Genomic DNA, 19,434 nt, shown 5'->3' with positions numbered 1-19,434 from the left:
TTTTTGGATGTTTTAAGGAACATTATTTTGTAATATTTCAAAATAAATCAAACAGCACAGATTCCAAAGTTTGATGTGCTGTCTGTGCAGTCATGTTTGTCATCTTTTTAGAAGAGTCCTAGTGTAAAAAAAGTCTTTTTCCCAACATAAATTGAAATAGTGACTGGCAGCTGTGCAATGAGACAAATGTGGAGATAAATTGTACCAAGATAAGTGTTTTCTGAGTTGGAACTAGCCTGAGAACCCCCAGTGTATTTCAAAGGATCTTCAGTGCTTCAAATGCCACGAGGTTCACCCATCTATAATTGAACTTTCAGTATTTACAGGAATAATGGCTGCACAGGCAGAGAGAAGAGGTAAAAGCAGAAAAGGCTGAAGCTGGGGGAGTGGTTCACCATCCCTCAGGACCCCCAGGAGAGATATTAGCTCTGTGGATGACCAGCCCTCAAGAGAGATGTCAGCTCTGGGCATGACCACAGGAGTCCAGCAGTTTGCTCCAGGTAAACAGTAAGACAGGCTCTGCAGTGACAACAGTGTGCTCTTGTGGGTTTCATTCCAGTGCGATATCAGAAACAGAGTGATAACATTGTAGGATGGTGCTTTCTGTAGCTCTTAGAGTGGTTTAATTTCCCCATCTTAGAGAACTGAACGGCTTACATCTGCACAGACTTCTCCCGGTGCACTTTGTGCAGGAACAACAGTAGTGGAAACAAACAGGATATGCATGTGGGTTAAAGAAGGAAAACACTCCTTTAAATTCCACACTGCAGCGAGGAGATGCTCAGTGCAGATTTCTGTGGTATATACTGCAAGTCTCAGTGTGGAAGTCATGTGTCTGGGGACATAGATCCTGTCCGCAGAGCCCCCATAATACATGCACCTCTCCAGCTGGCCGCTAACGTGTGACCATAAACAGAAGCAGCTGCCATCATCAGCAAAGGCAGTCGCCTTGAACTGCTCACACAGCATCAGTCTCATCATTTGCTTTATTTGTGAGTTGGACACGCGTGGAGCGGTCTTTCAAACATACTGAACTGGAAGGAAAGCAGGGCATGCACTGGGTTAAATGATGGGTGACAGTAGCTGGACAGTAGCAACTGTATGTGGAGGACAAGTTCTAGTTCCTTCTAAATGGGCAGCATGGAAATTAGGGTTTTTTGCAAAACAGCAAGGGATTTGAAGGGCAAAGACTAGGAAATTAGCTTGAGCAGAGCAGAAATATTTTCATCAGGTTAATTTTGGGATTTCTTTATTTTAGCAAAGTAGATTTCATCCCAGTGTCTTTTCAGACTTAGTCCCCTAGATTCTTTTGTAAGTTTTCCTCATGTACAAATCCAAATTTAAAGTTTTGTTTTCTGAAAAAAAAAAAAAAAATTAGGATGAGAAAGTTTTCCTGTAAGGATTGTATTTTGTATTTTTTATTACAATTTGTATTCTATAATTCCATGACATGTCAGTAGAAACATGTTTCAGGACAGTAGAAATACCACCATAACATGTAATAATTGCAATATTTCACATTCTGTTTTTAAAATTGAAAGGTACTGCTTTGTACTGACTGATGTATCAAATCTGCCCTTCCATAGCAAAAAAAAATGTCTCCTCTTCATCTTCTAATTGAAACCACTTGATACCTTTCCATAACAGGCACACTTATGGCTAACAGGAACATGAGTAAAAATAGCAAAACACAAATGAAATTTAAAATGAAATCTCAATTTGCTGAACAACACTACCTGTTTTCCAAGACAAATGCCAGAAAAGCAGAACTTTTTTAGAAATTTGTTGTAATTCAGAGTTCAGTTGGGAGAAATGAAGAGAACTTTAAGAGCTTTCTGCAAATTAGACTTTGTTATCCTTAACAATTTTCTCAAGGGGACTAAAAGCAAGAATAAAACCAGGCGTGACACAATGCCCTGCCCCACTCCCAGATCCCTTCCGAAATCTCTTGGTGCTGCTCCTGTCTGCAGTTGGGTGGTGGGTAATTCCTGAGCAAGCTAGAAGTAGCAGGTGAGAGGGTTAAATAAGCTTCTTAAACAATTTCCATCCTGCCACTGCCATGTTTTAAAATCCCTGAATTACTCACCAGCAGAACTGTTTATTTCATTATTAAAATGAGGCTGCAGGGCTCTCCCTTCTCCCACCCACGCATGATGTTCACAGAACTAGTCCCACATGATTACAAGGTCTGCTATTAAGTGTGAACTTCATATTTAATTGTAATTGCTAGCAAAATATAATTTAACAGCAAAGTATGCTGAATTTGTAACAAAGTACCCCTTTTATTTGAGCAGGAATATGGATGCTGCCCAAATGTATCCGCATGGTTCCAATTAAGGGGAGGAATGTTTAATGTAAAACTCAACTTGATGAAAATAACTGAAGTTTCTGACAAACCAATAAATTGGAATCTAGAAGGCTCTGCATATACAGTACAGTCAGGGAGGGGCAACACCCGCTGGGTCATCAATTTTGGTGCAGTCTTCCTGTTCATTTATGCTAAAATAATACTATGTAGGTAATTCAATTTCTCCACAGCTGTAAACATACAGAGGAATGCTGGATGTAGATCTGGCCAAGGATGGAGGGGGGCCTGGGCTGACTCCTTATCCCCTGTGCAATTTTCAGGCTGAAATTTCGAGAAACTTTAAACACAGGGTTGCTCTCCTTCTCGTTCTCATTCTTGTTCCTCTTCCTCTTCTTCTTCTTCTTCTCCTCCTTCTCCTCGGTCTTCATCTTTGTTGTCTTCTTCATCTTCTTTGCCTTCTTCGCCTTCTTCTTTTTGTGGGTTAGCACATCATCAGTTGTCAAAAGGTCCCACAAAATATCCACCGAGGTCTGTGTGTTTCTTGATGGAGATCTGAATAGGACTCCTTGCAGGAGCTACCAAGGATGCCAGGCATGCTGCAGGGGGACTTCCAGAGAGTGAAGTCTGCTCCTCTCAGCACCCGCTGTTACTGACAGGTCCTTCCTCGAGGTTTTGTTTAAGCCCAAGGTAATGCTGGAATCAAATTCTGATCTTGGATACAGCTACATAAAACTGGATGTGCTCCACCAGCTGAGCTGAGAACATGGCCCTCTACCTAATACAGTTTTGGGGTGGTTTTTCGGTAGAATTGCTGAATTAGAAATCTAAAGCCATGGTGGTTAATGAGCTGTGTATATTAAGGGGGAAATCTGTGGTGGACTGTTTGCTTTAGCAACCTCAACTTTGTGTATAAAATGTGTTCTTCTCGGGAGTCCTGCCTTACAGGAAGAGGAGAAGTTCAGGGCGATAAAAGCAGCATGAATCCCCTAAGAACTGTAGCCAAGGGGTGCTGGTTGTATCCTTGCAAAGAGAGCTGTTGTGTGTGGTAAATGAAATAATTATCAACTCTTTAGCGATCACAAATAAATCTTCCTCAAGAAGCAGGGAATATAGGCTAGGTGGGATGACGTCAAAACAAAGGCAGTAGATTAGGAAATGTTTACCTTTTCACTGTTGCTGTTACCAGGCTGTCCCTCACTCTTCTCCACAGCCATGTCTGTGAGCAGCACAGGTTCAGGCTTTCAGAAGTGGTTATGTGCCCAAAGGGTTCCACCAGTAACTAGAGCAATGTCTGTAGAAAGGACTAATTCTCGAGTACCTCAGCTGAACCCATGGCATCCAAACACCATGAGAGGAAAGTGTGATGGGAAATCGCCTGTGCCGGCGTGGGTCTCCTTATCCTCCTCTGAACTACCCATCCATGGTCTATCTAATCTTCTTCTTTTAATTGCAAAATTAATCTTACACACTTATTTTCCCTCACTCTTGCTCTGTCTTGCCTACTGAAACAGTGAACTCAGCAGTGTTTTCTGTACCTACGAGGACAGTGCCTGATCTAAGGCAGGCCATAACACACTCCCCTGATATGCATAAAACAATTAGCTCAGTTAACATAATTGTGCTGTAATTCTGCTCAGGGTTTGTGCATGGGCTGTTTCTCTGAATTCAGCTGGTGTCTTTTCTTACTCAGGTGTATTACTAAAGGCTCTTGTGCGAGAGATGTTTGTTTCTCCAGACCCCCTCCCCTCTACTCCCCACCTCAAAAAACAGCTTTGTAAGACAAAATAAAAGCTGGCTAATTAATTTACCCTTTCCTCTCTACCCACGGAGAGATCTGTTTACACTTTAAATGGGGTGGGCCAGGTTACTCTTGCCCTCCCAAGGCCAACGTAAAGGCAGACTTTAAAACAGCACTTTCCAAGTACCTATGTTTGCTAGAAATATTTAGCTTCTTAGTCCTGTGACCAAAGCAAATCGTTCACTTGAGCAGAACACTATGGGCTTTTATTTCCCATTATGGGAAATACAATCTGTGTGATCCTGAGAGCATCGTTTGGTAGCTGACATTCAAGGGTCAGTTCAAAGTTATTGTTAGCTGCCTCCTGCTCTTGCCCTCCATTTTCTGGCATGTCTGTTGATGAATCTGCTATAGTCAGCATTTAAGTGTACTTTTTAAGGGTAAAAAAGTTATTTTTGCCAATTTTTCTCATAACTGCAAATTTTGAGTGCTGTCTCTCAGGTCATTTTGAAATATGGTGACAAAAATATGGGTTAAATAATCAGTAGCGACTCAGAGGATCTAATACGTATTTAAAACTATCAGGATATATTGTTTTATTTTCCCAGAAGCTTAATAATGAATAACCATAAACCCGGCATGCTTATATTAATCTCTGTAGGATATTGCAGTTTGCACTCAAGATCTGAAGTATTTTTTTTCAGTGACAGCACCAGTTGGTTTATACCTTTTGCATTTCTTCTATGCTAGACAAATCAGTACATAAACCACTTGCTGTTCTCTTTTTGCACAGAGACAACAGCTAGAAGGTAATGCAGAGGGAGAATTGACCATGTTTATAGCTTCTGCTGGTGAAATACTATCAACAGTTTACGTAAGATATTTCTACACTTTGGAAGGCACTTTTTGCTGATATGCCAGAACTTTAAATTGGTACTTAAGGAATAGGTTGACATATTTGTGTGTTACCTTTATCTCAAAGTATAAACTTACTCATGAAATCAGGCAAAAAGTAGCTTGATTACCAGGAGCAAGTTAAAACTTCAGGATTTAGACTGAGACACATGAATAAAGATACCAGAGAGGAATGGTTATGTCTGAGAGTTGTATTTAACTGCCTGTGGGTGTCCTCCATCATGGGTACCCAATCCAGCAGAACCTGCTGGCTGCAGGAGCCATCCATCAGCAATGGGAAGCCGCAAGGGCAGAAGTTACTTCAAGATCATGCGGTTCTTTCTCTGCAGCAGTCCCTAAGGTAGGGACTTGGGAACTTTTTTCCCTGGCAAAGTGAACAGCATCAGCAGCTGTATCTTTCCACCCAGTAAGGTAACACTGAGCTGGAAATAAGCATTTGCTTGCTTTAGCGGAGCTTCACAGCAGCTGCAGCTGCATCGCTTCTCTGGCTGCCAGCCTAGCTAGTACCTTGGTAATGCAGCCATGCAGCTTGTTCTGCAGCTAAGTGTGTGTTTTAATGTCCTCTTTATTCCCTAATATTGAAGATTAAATACCTCTTTTGTGCTTTTCTAAAGGCTTTACCTAAGTCTTTCATGCCAGTGCACACACAAAAGCAAATCCTGCTCTGCAGTCTGTGTGGCCACTCCCCAGCACAGCTCTGGTCCTGAAGGTATGTGTGGTATTCGTGGCCCTGGCGCAGCTGCAGCCATGCTGAGGGCTGATCTTAGCTGAAGTGAATCTAGCGCTTAAAATGTCAGTAGGTTTTGTGCTCTTAAAAATGATGGACTAATACTCTTTGGCTTGCAGCTGGGATAATGTAAGTTTCCCCGTGCAGTTTTGCCAAGCTTGCTCCATGTTGGCCCATATTTCTTCTGCCATAAAGGCTTTAAACCAGACTAGACAAAGTACTGAAGAATACCCTGTAGGGAATAATCTTGCCCTGGGAATATGGTGAACAAACCAATCCAATAAAGCTTCCCCACCTTTAGTTTGTATCATTCCCTTTTCTCCAAAGCAAGTACCTGCTGGCCAGGTAGGGGATTGTGTGACAAGCAGACCAGGAGGACAATGTCAGACCCATGGTCTTGGTTTGTCAGTGGTGAAAAGCCAGGGCAGTTCCAGGATAGACCCACAGGGGACAGATTAATGTTGTCATTTACATGGCCCTTGGTGTACAGATGCTCTCCTGGGCATTTCCATCACTGTGACAAGCAGGCAGCATTTTGTTCTCACCAGGATTTCCAAATGTCTGGAATACTAGAGCAGGAGAAACCGTATCTTTCTAGAGCTTATTTTTACAGAACGTTTTATGAAAAGGGGTCCTTAGGAAATAGCAAGTCACCGGAATGCTTATTAAAATGACCTTAAGGTCAGATTCTGCCACTGTTAATCACAATAGTTGTACCTTACTTTGTGAGCTTTACCATTGCATTCAGTGGGATTATTTAAAGAATTCAGGTACTACCTGGTGGGACCAAAGTGGTGGAGAGGCTGGCTCTTAATAAGCATAGCAGCTGTAATGCAACATGCCTTCATTTTTTCCTTCTGTTTTAGCTAGGTAAAAATACTTCAGATGCAACTTAGTTTCTTTTGATAATCCCTTCTTTACAAAGATGAAATCTAATGTAGCAACTGTTAATATACTCTGTCGTTTTTATCAAGATTTTAATATATTCATTGTTGTAATGTGAAGTCATCTTTGCTGAGAAGGTGCTTCTAGATTGGAAGCTCTCCGGTTTTTGATCTAAAAAAATTCTGCAATAGGAGAAAGAAAACAGTTTGATTCTGAAGTGTCCTTAAAATTCTGCAAGTTTCACAAAGATATTTTCCAGAGTTTGTTTGTATTTCTTTATTTTAAGCCACTTCTGCCAAGTAGCCTGATTAAGAAGAACAGGGCAATACTTAATTCTCTTTCTGAAATGATAAATAGTGGACAATGACTCGATTCAGTATTGGAATAGATATATGAAACAGAATGGGGTGGCTATACCGTTCTGAATTATAGATGGGGAATTCACCTATGAAGAATCGTTTGTACTTCTGCAAAATAAAGTGATGAGAACTTATTTACACACTTTTATGCACTGGGAGAAAGGGATGCAAGAATTAATTTTTTTCTTCTCCTTGCTGGAGAAGAAAACTAATCTGGCTTAGGTTTCACTCTACTAAATAGGTTCTTTTCAACTACAGACACAAGCCACTTCTTTGGGTGTTTGCAAGAATGTTCTTAGCTTTGAGCATTAGTTCAGGTTGTTGAACTCAAGGGCTTGAGTACTGCCAGAAGGTATTTTACTAATAAAAGCTTTCATTTTTCAAAGTAATAAAGGGTTGGCCTTTGTTTTTTTTAAAGCTAGCATATTTAAAAATACTGAAATACAATGTAATTCTGTGATACACAGATTGCAGTGCCGAAGTCTAGCCCTTTCAGCGGCCAGTGAAGGATTTAGGCTCTGTGCTAGTCCTGTGCTCACAGACAAGCTAAACACTGACTAGTCTAATGGTGAAATTCTTCACATCAGACATCAAAACTAGGTTTTTTGAAAACAGCTTAATAATGATTTGACTGTAACCAAGTGTGCACTATGCAAAGAATCAAATCCAAAAGAATCGAATGTCAATATTCAAGTCAGAAAATACATGGTTTAATACTGCTTTTCTGTGTCCTGCTGATGTGACTGCAGTTAGTTAAATATTTCTTTTTAAATTCTCTGTGATAGAAGCAATCATGATTATAGAAAACAAAAATTAGAATTTAAAGTAAAATTAAGTCTGAGTGATGTCATGTGAAAAGGCAGGATTCTTTTGCTTCTTTTATTGAACCAAACTGTGCCTTGGAAGTATGTATGTAAATGTAAGTGATTCTTTCTGAGTTTCATGGATATAAGGGTAAAAAATCTGGTGGAGTGTTTAGCTAACCAAGAATAATTATTTCTTATTTGTTTTTTTTCTAAGTGTTAAATGTTTTCCTCAAATAGAAGCAGAGCCAAAGAAATGTCTTGTTATTTTTGAACATAGATTAGTCAGTGAACCATTAACAGGCAACTTTTATCCTGAAAATACTTCTGAGCTATTTGGACAATATTTCTGAAGAATTAATACATTCAAAGGAGAGTGACATTCATATCATATTCTATGTAAAAGGAAAAAGGAGATAGCTGTTTACATGTATCAGTTCCAGAACAGGAAAATTTTGCATCATCTATTCATTTTTTTGACAGTACAAGATTGTTTGTTACTGTGTATCTATAAATGGTTTTGTCCAATATAGTACTTAGCCTGAAAGCTGAAAGCAATCTTACTTCCCTAGAAAATTCTTTTCTACACTGATATCTCAGTCTCTTGAGAAGTATTTTTCCCGCAATTTTAGCTCTACTGTTCACCTTTCTCATCCACTGTGTAATGTGTATCTTTCTGTATAATTTCTCTCTCTCAGAGACATGGCATATCTTTTAAATATTTGTTAATTTATGTTTGCATCTGAAATAGCCAGTATCCAAGTTATGCTAATTTTGTTTTTTCTATTTCTCGCCTGCACTGGTGGTAGCAGTACTACACCTGCAGACTTTACTTCCCAGTCTTTTGATAGCACCTGGGGAGGGTGTCCACAGGTCATGGTTCTGCGGCACTAAGTGCGATGCCAACATAAACCAAGGTGCCGTAGCTGCTGTGGAAGGTTTGCAGACAGAGCACAAAATGGGGAGCCAGACGCAAATGTAAGGAATACCAGAAGAGCAGGGGAAACGCTGGTCAGCCCTTGGTGCTTAAAAACAGGGCTTAGGAGAGGTCCCTCCTTGGCCAAGCCTTTAGCAGTGGTTTGCTGGATTGTCTGAGGGTGTGCTTTCCTTCAGTTGGGTCATATGATGGGCTTCTGAATAAGGGACCTAAGGAAGATTTAAACCAACAGCAAAAAGCTCTTCTTGGTGTATGGGGTTAAACCTCAAGACATTTCCCAGGATGGAGAAATCCCTTGGCTTCCATGTGTGTATAAGTGTATTTAGTCTCTTTTTCCTCAGTCAGACAGTCCCTGAGTTTCTCGTTTCACAGTTTGTGTTGGCTGGAAGCAAGAGGAGTTTATTATATTTAAATTTATTTATGTTATACTTGTGAATATTATATTTCTTAATATTTTAAAATGTCATAAACATTTCAAGTGCTGAGGGCTGAATCATTGCAAATCACAATAAATTCCAGTGTTCAGAAAGTAAATCAAAGGTGTCTGTCCCCTCAGCCAAAAAGGAAGGGGACCAGAGGAACCTCTTTCAGGAGGAGCAGTGGAAACTGGTGAGCGGAGAGCAGGGCTCGGGTGCGTAGGCATCCTTCTAAGGTACAGCTGAATTTATAGGCTCTAGAAATGCAATAAAATAACTAGGTGATAAGTATTTGAAAGAAATATCCCAACCATATCTGGTTTGTGACCTTTATGGGAGAGGCAAGCTGCCTTTGTTGCAAACTGGTGCAGCACCTAGAAGGGGACTTCCTGGTCCCCATGTCCTCCGTCCCCTGTGAGGTCCCTGCCCTCCGCAAGAAGTAGGAGATGGAGGTCCCACATCATCTCGCTGTCCTGGTGGGGCATGGTTGCATGGTTGCCTTTGGAGAGAGCTCTGGGCTCTCTCCTCAAACTCCCTATCCCCTTTGTACCTCCTGCTTTGGTGACTTCACACTGTCCTTTGCCTTTTTTATTTATCCTGTTATACTGCACCCCCACATTCACCCCTTTTGCTAGAAAGTCAGGCTGAGGGCTTGTGCTGTGGCTCTAATGGGGGCCACACAGCGTCAGCCATACAGACACCTTGGTTCCTTCCAGGACTGTGAGACCCATGTTGCTGTCTGTACCCATTCACTTGTGGTCATTTAAAATGTCTCCTTTAAGAACAGGGGTACAGTCCATCTAGGGGTAACATGAACCTCCTCATCAGGAGATGTTCTGAGTTACAAATACACTGGAAGGTATTGCATCTTGCTAGGCCTTAAAAATACAGAAGAAAATGATTTATTATGCTTTTTCAGCACTTCTATCACACATTCAAACCCTTGCCATCTCATTGTACATTATGTTTGCTTTTACTTTTATGGTGAATTTTTTATTGCCAGCCCAATCAGGTGAACATATTTGGCTTTCTCTATCGTTTTTCCACACTTTGTAGTGTGTATTGCTTGCTGTATCTTCGTTTCGCATTTGTTATTTATGACCCTATTTCTATTTTTTTCCTCCTGTTTGCCACTGAGTCAAAAATGCATTTGTAGCCAAAGTTGTCATCCTTGGTTGTGCAATAGTGTTCTTGGGCGTTTTTCTCATAACGTAATAAATAATTTCTGAGAAGCACTTCCAGGTTTTACCATCTAATCTCCTCCTTCCAGTTTTGCTTATAGCATTCCTTGCATTTGAAAACTAGTTTTTCTGATGGACCAACTCTATTTATTTGTGAAATACAATCTGATTCTGAAACATCTTCTTATTTTTAGTCCAATAACTGATTTACCTTTATTCACCACAACATTCACAACAGAACACAACTCAAAATGGAGGTTTACACTGTTGCTGAACTTTCAGCCTGTAGAAAATCTTTAAAATAACCCTGCTGCATCACATAAAAATTAGCTTGCATGTGAAAGGAAGAAAACTTTTGCACTTAGAAAGCTTTGGGATTTCAGAACAATTCAGATGATAATAATTTTCCTTTAACTTTGCTTACTTATATACAACAATGGCAGGTTTAATGCTAATTTCTTCTCACCAGCTGGGAGAGTGATGCTTCCGAAGAGGAATTCAACCCCTAATTCATTGACATCAAACTGGCTTCAGTGGAGGTTTTCTTAAGTTTTTATTTCAAGATGTTATGTATGAAGTTTGATGTGCTGTGCACATCATCCATCTATCACCAAAATCTGTTGTTTTGCTCGTGTTCCTTCTACCCATGGCTAGAAGAATGAAGACAATGCTGTTATGCTCAAGTGGAATCCCAGCTGCAGATATCCTGCCTTTGGCTTCTACTCATCCTGTGTTTGATATCAACCTAATGATACGATTTTTTTTCCAGATACAATTAGTTGTACAGTATTTGACAATACAGCACTGTGGTGATTATAAATGTAATAAAGTAGAAGCAGAAAAGATTATGAATCTGTTTTTCTGTCTAGTAACTGAGTGCTTAAGGTCAAACTCAGGAAAGCATTTCTATAGAAAATCAAGCTTATAGCATGCTTAATGTCAGTCACAGATCTGTACCACATTAGGGCCCATTTCAAACAGAGAGAAACTTAAGCATGGGCATAGGTGTTTTTAAAAATGGGGGCTTCAAGCATAAATGAGAGAAGGGGATTTTGCAAGAAGTCAGGATGGGATCTGTGTGCTGATGTGGGAGCATACTCAGGGCGCACTTCCCCTATTTTTCTAGGATTTTCACTGCACAGTCCCATAGATCCCACTCAGGCAGCACTGTTGTGAGAAACTCAGCTAGCAATAAGGCAAGTGAAAGGGAAGAAATATAAAGCAAAAGTTTTTCTGACCAGTCAGCCAGGATATGTTTGGCAGAAAGTAACACAGTTGTTCAGATAACTGGGCAGTCAAGCTAGAGATGCAGTCTGTAATACCTTATTTTCCAACAAATGTTTCCACTTTTTTTTTCAGCTGAGTTGCCATTGAGAAGATTTTGATTAGTTATTCATCAAAATTATTTACAAAATTCTATGTCTGTAGTTAATTTATGAGTAGTTCTTGGCACACCTCAAACAGCTGTAATGGCTGTGCAGTATATATGGTGTATTTCTGTTTCCTGATGGATGAGGGGAATGAGATTTCCACTGCAAATATTTTTTGTAGGACTTCAAAATTTGCTTTTCCTGAGTATTTAAAAATATTTTTAATACTGTTTCCATGAGCATTCCTGTTTTTGTGAACACAAAGTCAACATGGTTGAAATGAAGAGTTTAAAATTTTAAAGGAAAAATAAAGTGTTTCTTTTTTAGTGCAGTCATCCAGCTTGACCTGAAAGTCACTTTAATCCTATTCTAAGGTTTCATAGGGAAGTACACAGCCACAGGCACGTTCACACATTACTTGTGTTCATGGAAGCATTAACTGAATTTCCGAAGTCCTGTCTCAGCACATGCTTCATGCAGTGGGAAGGATTCTTTAAAAGTCTCTCACTGTTAAATCCCAGGTCCTTGTGGCAGATGGCTTCATACAGGAGAAGGGGACTACCTAAAGTTCAGGTGGATAAAAAGTTAACGGCAATGAGACCGTAGTGCAAGACTCATTTCATCGGATGAAGGGAAACAAAGTAGTGTCAGGGCTGACTACAAAATTGCAGTTTTTCTAGGTTGTAGGGAATGCGGTCATGTAGCAGTGTTCAAAAGCATTTTTTCTTCGCATTGCTGAAAGAAGAAACACCTATGCCATAAATAATGTTACCAGCAAGAGATAGCCCCTGATGATTTCTGAGTGACATACAAACAGAATCAGCAGCTTCACCTTTGGCACAGAAGTCTCATGAAAACGCCATCCTAGAGGTCTTTCATTAAAGGTAGTTTTTCTTAAATGCATCCGATGCAGGTATCCCTACCCAGCTAAACCCAGACTGCCCCTGCGGCACAGTGGGATGGATGTGCTGGACAGAGATCAGGTTAGACCTCTTCTCTGTCACACCCCTGTCAGTCACCATGCATCCCAACACCAACACCGAGGGAAACCTGGCACTGCAGCAGGAGAGTCCAGCGTTTCAGCGAACTACACTAGCCTCTCCTCTCACTGCTCGCTCACAGTGGTCAAGATTGCCTTTCTCTCTGACCAGTTTATTTGGGTCTTGGCATCTATCCGAGTCTGTAAGCACTGCACAAGACCAAAAGGATCTAAAGCTCAGGCTCAGCTTGGCTAGGTTTCTAGGGATTTTACAATTGAATTTTTTCTTTTACTTGTGCAACATTTCCAAGAAATACTTTACAATATATGTTTTTTTAGCATAGCTGTCTGTCAATTTTCATGGCAAAAAAGTATTTGGAAACTGGAGAATAGTAATAGTAGAGTTGTTTTTAAAGGAATCACCCTACACCATTCTAGGCCAAAACCTTTTATTAAAGTTTTATGAAAATCCTCCCTGTTTTTTACATTCCAGTTGAGTCTATTAGCTTTGCAGGTTTTGATGATCTAGCAGGTATAAGCACTTCTCACGTTAAATGCAGTGTTGACAAAGGAAATTCACTAGCAAAGGTTTCATTAACTGGGGATTATACTGAAACCTTTTCCCAGAATTGCCAATAAATGGAGCCCTAATCCAAAATTTGGCTTTAAATTCAAGTGCAACTAATATAATTTTGTGTTTGGTTTAAAATTACCTGTGGTTATTTTCTCATTTTTGCAATATTCAGCATTATGTCATCTGGACTCTCAAACGGCATTGTTCCTATGATGAAAAAGCAAACTTAAATCACATGTATGAATGAAATTTCAGTTTAACTTATGCTTCCAATGAGTCCTGTGGAAAAAGAGCCTGCTCCTGCAAAGATAAAGTATTAACTAGTTCCCTCAAGTGATGCTGTAGGTAATGGACACACTACTCAGTCAGGACTTGGTCCTTGGGTGAAGGTCCTGAGGTGACACGTCTATGGTGTATCAGCACTGCTCAGACCAGAGGACGTGCCCTCCCAGTGTTGGTCAAAATTTAAACTAAGAAGATGCAGAGATGGACCTGAGCCCTGGGGGTGCCTGTGGTGCTTGGGGGTCTGCAGTTTCCCCCAGTGCTCAGACACTCCGGCCAGGGGAAATCTGGTGCCACAGCAGGCATTGGGAGTTTTGCCGTTGATGGAAACTGTTTGATAGTCTTGCCAACCTTGGTATAAAATAATCTTAACAGCCTCTTCTGCATCTCTGTCCCAGTATTGAAGTTATCTGACAAGATCACCTGGTTTGCTCTCTCTAGGCATGTGAAGAGGCTACAACAGCTGCCAACTTCCTCAACCAAGAAAGTTTGCAAATTTACAGACTCTTTAGGTGGGTGCAGGAGTTGTATGCAATCTTTCTAAGTTTGTTTGTGCACTACAGTGGCCTTTTTCACTCTGTTTCTAGGGAAAAAAGTCACAATGACAGATTAGGGGATTGCAATTAGGGAGGCATTTGGGGCTCTGCCACGATGCTGCAGACCCTGGTACCCAGGGAGGAGATCCCTGTCCTGGAAAGGTGGTGAGAGCCTGATCCAGTTCTCCTAAACTCAATGGGAATCTCTCCAAGGATCTAATAGGTTTAGAGTTTATAACACAGTCTGTTAAGATGAAGTTTTTGAAACTACCTGAGGGAGCTGAGCATAGCTTTCTATGAAAATTAATAGGAACTGGATATTTAAATTCCTTAGACATCTTTGAAAGCCTTACCTCAAAGTAGCATATAAAGATCTAATGTAACTTCCATTGCACCTAATTTACAGTTTATAGTTAAGATGATGTAAACTTTGGGGTTTGTTTCAAGATGCAGTTCATTTATTTATAGCTCCCAAAGCTAAGCCACTGTTTAGTGTTCTATGAGAAGAAACCAAATACTTCATAGTAGCAGGCACTGTGGTCACAACTGGTGTTTAGACTTGCATTTCATCTGAGTCAAGAAGATTGCAATATCTTATGAGGAGAACTGAGATGGAGTCATAAATCTGAAGTCTTTTTGGTTATCTTTTTGTAAAAGGGTTTGAACCTGTATCGCCCCTGGCTTCCTTAATGGTTTTACATAAACAATGAAGTGCCTCAGGAAAATCACCAACAGCTCTTCTGTCAACAGATAGCTTCATTTTCTCTCCCAGATTAGGGTGGTCTGAAGCTATCAGCAACTGATCTGACAGAGTAAATCTGAAACAAATTGCTGTCGCTGTAATTCTTCCTTGGCATGAGGTGCCGCAAAGGAGAGAAACCAAGTATTGTTGCATAACTGAATTGGTTTGGCTGGTGGTTCGTTAGTGTGTATTAAAAAGTGTTAGGTTCCCTGCAATTCCTATCTATCTAAATTTGTTTGGGATATATTTCTTCACCACCAGAATAATGTCGGAGAAGCCATCTCCCAGTACCTCCTGATTTTAAGGTTGATCCACAGGTGTAAAACAAGGTTCTGAGGTTCATCATCTGAAGAGATGTTTTGGTTTTTTGGGGTTTGAAAATGTGGTAAACTTTCTGTTTGTTTCTATTTTTCCCGAGACTGCTATTTTGGTTGAGCTTAAAATGCTATTGGAAACAGCTGTTAGTCATGACAGCCACTTAGTAGCACGGTAAAGTGATTCCCAGATGCTTGAAGTCCTGGAAAGGCTGTAATGGGTATAACCAGCAGAGTATTGCTAGCTTCATTGGTGCTGGTGGCGACACTTGGTTTGGTAAGCAAGAAGCAGCTCCACATTACTCCCAGACTTTGCTGGGGAGTTGCGGTTCAGACGCCTTAGCTGTGTTTATTGCCATTTCAGGGGCTGCATGTTGGAGATTGATTGGCTCCATCCCAGGAAATCTCCAAATGCTGTTTGGTTTCATTTTGCTGAACAGGTCTTAAGGAGAGCGGATGCTGCAGCGAAGAGCACCATTTCTCAGTTTGAAGAAAGCATCGCTTTGTTCTAAATGTAAGCTGCTGAGGGAAGTGCCACCAAGGTGGGTGCCAGAACCCCAGGTCAGCACCATGCTCTGGCGGGGGGCAGAAGAAGGAGCGGTGGGAGAGGTGGAGGATTTCTGCTCTCCTCACAGGAATCCTGTGTAGAGAGTGTCACCTCTGAGGGTGCTTGCCTCCTCCTTTTGGTACCTGCCCCTCTCCTCTTCCCCCTTTGGTTATTGTGTGCATGCTCATCTACATGACTGACAGGCTAGTTGAATTGGTTTGGGATTCTTTCCTTCTACTGGAGGTAATGCCACTGGTGGGAGAGAGAGCTCCCCTCTTACATCTTAGTGTAATACCAAAAGGAGCTGTGTGAATGAAAATGATTTTTCTTTCCTAGCAAAAAGAAAATCGAGCTGAAAGATTTTAAAAACTAATTGCATCAAAGGAAGGAAATTAAAAGACCCTTACAGGAATTCAGATTGCTGAAAAACTCAGGTCCAGCTCAGACACAAATATGTTTTATATTAAAACTTAAACAACCATCCAGTATAATATTTCCTGAAGTTTCATCCATCATGCTACTGGTTTCTGCAGGGAGAGAAACATAACCTTCCCTTGCTATGTCTCAGGAAAAGTAAATAATATTGTTAAGAAGCTTGTCATATCACAAGTGCCTAATTAGGGAGGCCTGGGGAGCTGGCAAGTTTGCAGACTTCATTAAACGTGTTGCAATGCCCTGAGGGATATCTGCAAATTATATAGATGCAGGCTGATCTGCACCCTTGTACCACTAGACTGTAGAATGATTTCTGCAGAGGGGCGGAGAAAGTAGCACATGTCTGCATGGACTAAGGCACAGAGCTGACACGAGTGTGGTTGAAGCAGCTGAATCATGGCACCTGGTTTGCTCTCCTGCTTGCAGAAGACTGTGGAAAAGTAGGAGAATGGTTTGGCAATAACCCAACACATTTTGAAGACAACCAGAGACCTGCTGGTTCTGGGAAACTGGAATGTTGTTGTGTGGTGAGAGCATCCTTGCCACATGCTGGCTGAGGCTGGGACTCCACCAGGAGAGAGCATGGTGAAACGTGGTCTTTCTGAAGAGATTTTCCATCTTAAGGGCTTGGTCCCCTCTGCTCTGTGTGGAGCATGTGTCTGTCTGAGGTCCTGGCTGAGGGTATGAGCTGCTACTGGGATCTGATGACAGCAAAGGGGAGGCAGAGTCCCCTCCTTCTGGCCCTCCATCAGCAATGGAATGCATGCAAAGCCAGATTTCCCTCCACCTTGGCAATTCTTTAAATGCAGCATTCTGATGGGGATTTCGTTTAACTCTTCCCATTGAAGCTGTTGTATTTTTAACCCCATCCCAGAAATGGGATGAGGCTATCTTTAAGGTCCATGGGAAGGGGAAGAATATGGGATCTCAGCCCACATTGTCCCCTAGTGCAGATCTGAGCAGATATTTACCTTTGGATGGACAGCTGTTTATCACCTGGCTCTGCCACCTCTGTGTTTACCAACGATATTTGTGGGATTTGATTGTTATGGAACCAATATCGGGTATAATACAACCTGGGAGCCTACCTGCAAAGGACCCATGTAGACCATGTGAAGGACCATGAACTGCTAGGCAGCCAGAGTTGAATGTGTCTTTACACATTGCAGGATAATAAGTTCAGTATGACCAAGGCTTCTACAGGATTACGGTTTCCATTTTCAGCTGTCTGCACACAGACTAGGTGTCTGAATCCCAGTCTAGCCAATGGAGAACTTGTAGTAAGTCTATGGGGTCTAAAGAGACATTTGGTTGACCAGTCACTGAATTCATCTGTCCGTGCACAGGTGTCATTTAACCATACAATTTAAGATGCTCCAGGGTGTCCTGCATGACCTCCTAGCTGCCAGTCTAGGAAATCATGGGTCTCCTATGGGACGTGTCACCTTTACCTCCCCTGTGGGTGTGTTTCAGGTATCCTAGAGCATCTCAAATGGTGTGGGACACCTAAACACGATCAACCATGCCCTTGGTGTCAATTTTGGAATTGCCATTCAGACACTGTTGATGGCATTCAGTAGATCTCCATTAGCTACAATGCCAGTTTCAACACCTACATGCACATACGTGAAGTTATGTGTCTTAATGTTGCCTCACAAACGGAGTTCATTACCTGGTGCGCAGCACCAATTCACACACTGAGTTGAGGTATTTGCTTATTGCATACCTGTGCAGAGATGGGTGCTAGGTGGTAAATCCACAAAGCTAGCACACTTCATAACACATGCTAAAACACTTTATACACTTTGAGCAAATGTTTACAATTACTTTTAGTCACCCTTAATTCTCACTGGTTCTTACAAGTCTCATCTCCATGCGAAGTTACAGCATTCTTTTTTTTCACTGCACATGTTGGGATGGGCTTTGTTAGTAGGGGGCTTCTTTTGCTTGGGGTGTGTGGGGGTGGGGGTGGGGTGTGTACGTGGATGGATCTTTTAGTATGCTAATTAGGATAGTTCACACGCATAGTTCCAGTAATTTTCTATTTGGTGTCATTAAACATTTGGTTCTCCTTCAGCTTATCTTGTTATACCCCAGCTTGACATACTTACGGTGTCTGTGCCTTCCCCCAAGGCCACGCTCCACCTACTGTCCATAACATCCTCTGCCTTTCAGACTCTCTCCTGTTCTTCATTATTGATATTAGTATATTTTGACTAAATTTCAAGTTAAGAAAGAGGCTGTCCTTCTATTAAGTATCTGCAAGCTGGTCAACTACATTAATGTAAAGTTGAATCTCACCGTGGAAATGTCAGGTTGATTGAAGACAGCAGTATGGATAGGTGCTAGATCAGAGAATTTGAGCAGTTTAGCCACCACCTACATAAGGATTTTGAAGAGAGTGTAGATGCAGCCAAACTGCCCAGCCAGGGACTGGTTGTGTGCAAGAGTGAAACTGTCTAGATTTTGATTCAGAGCTGGATGACATTTTGGCTATAACAAGACAGTTCAGAAGTCTGGCTATTAGTTAGACAAACTATTGCTTTGTATTATTTTATTTTATTAAAGTACTAGAAAGAACTACATTTTCAGCTGAAAAACATGACCTGAAACTGGGCTATTCCAGTTAACACCTATTTCACAGATATGCCACCCACCAAGAGTTTTTCTGAACAAGATCAAGAATCAGTTTATCAGTGCTCACACTAACTATAATGGCAGGTCCTTAGCAACTTTACTCTTTTTCAGTGATTGCCTAACTTTGATCAAATACTGCATACCCTGAAAAACTCAGATGTGGCTCAAGCATCTGGCACTATATTATACATTTTAAAAGGTGTATTTAAGACCTTCTGTGGCTGGAATAACACTTTTGTAGAGCTAGTGCTCTGATCTGTGTTCCAAATCCATCACATAATTTTCTTATGAGGCCAGAGCTACCATCACTAATTAGGCCTTTTATTTTGTTTTACTAGATTATCTGGTTTTTAACTTTAAGATCTCCTTGGCCAACCAACAGAACTTGGATGAAGTTATCTGAGTAAATCCATGCCAACTCTCAGACAAAACTAGCAGAGCTGATTTAAGATTGCCACTTTCCCGAAATGTCGGAAGCGAATTCTTCCTTCTTTTCCAAGCATCATGAACACCAGTTTGAGTGTTGCAAACCAGACCTCATCATAGCTGTGTTTTGCTGCTTTGCCATTTTTTTGTCCTACCGTGAAAGGAAACTGTTAAATTATGAATGTGTGATTATATGCCATTTCCAGTCTTTGCCATCGTGTTATGATGATGCGATATTACAGGGAGCACCAGGAGAACCTGATGTTAAGTTTCCTCCTTTATTATATGAGTCAAAAGGTAGATATTAATCTGAATCAATGCCT

Source organism: Falco biarmicus, chromosome 6 (genome assembly GCF_023638135.1).
Source record: "Falco biarmicus isolate bFalBia1 chromosome 6, bFalBia1.pri, whole genome shotgun sequence".
Classification (NCBI taxonomy): Eukaryota; Metazoa; Chordata; class Aves; order Falconiformes; family Falconidae; genus Falco; species Falco biarmicus.
Note: the sequence above shows the minus strand (reverse complement) of the source record.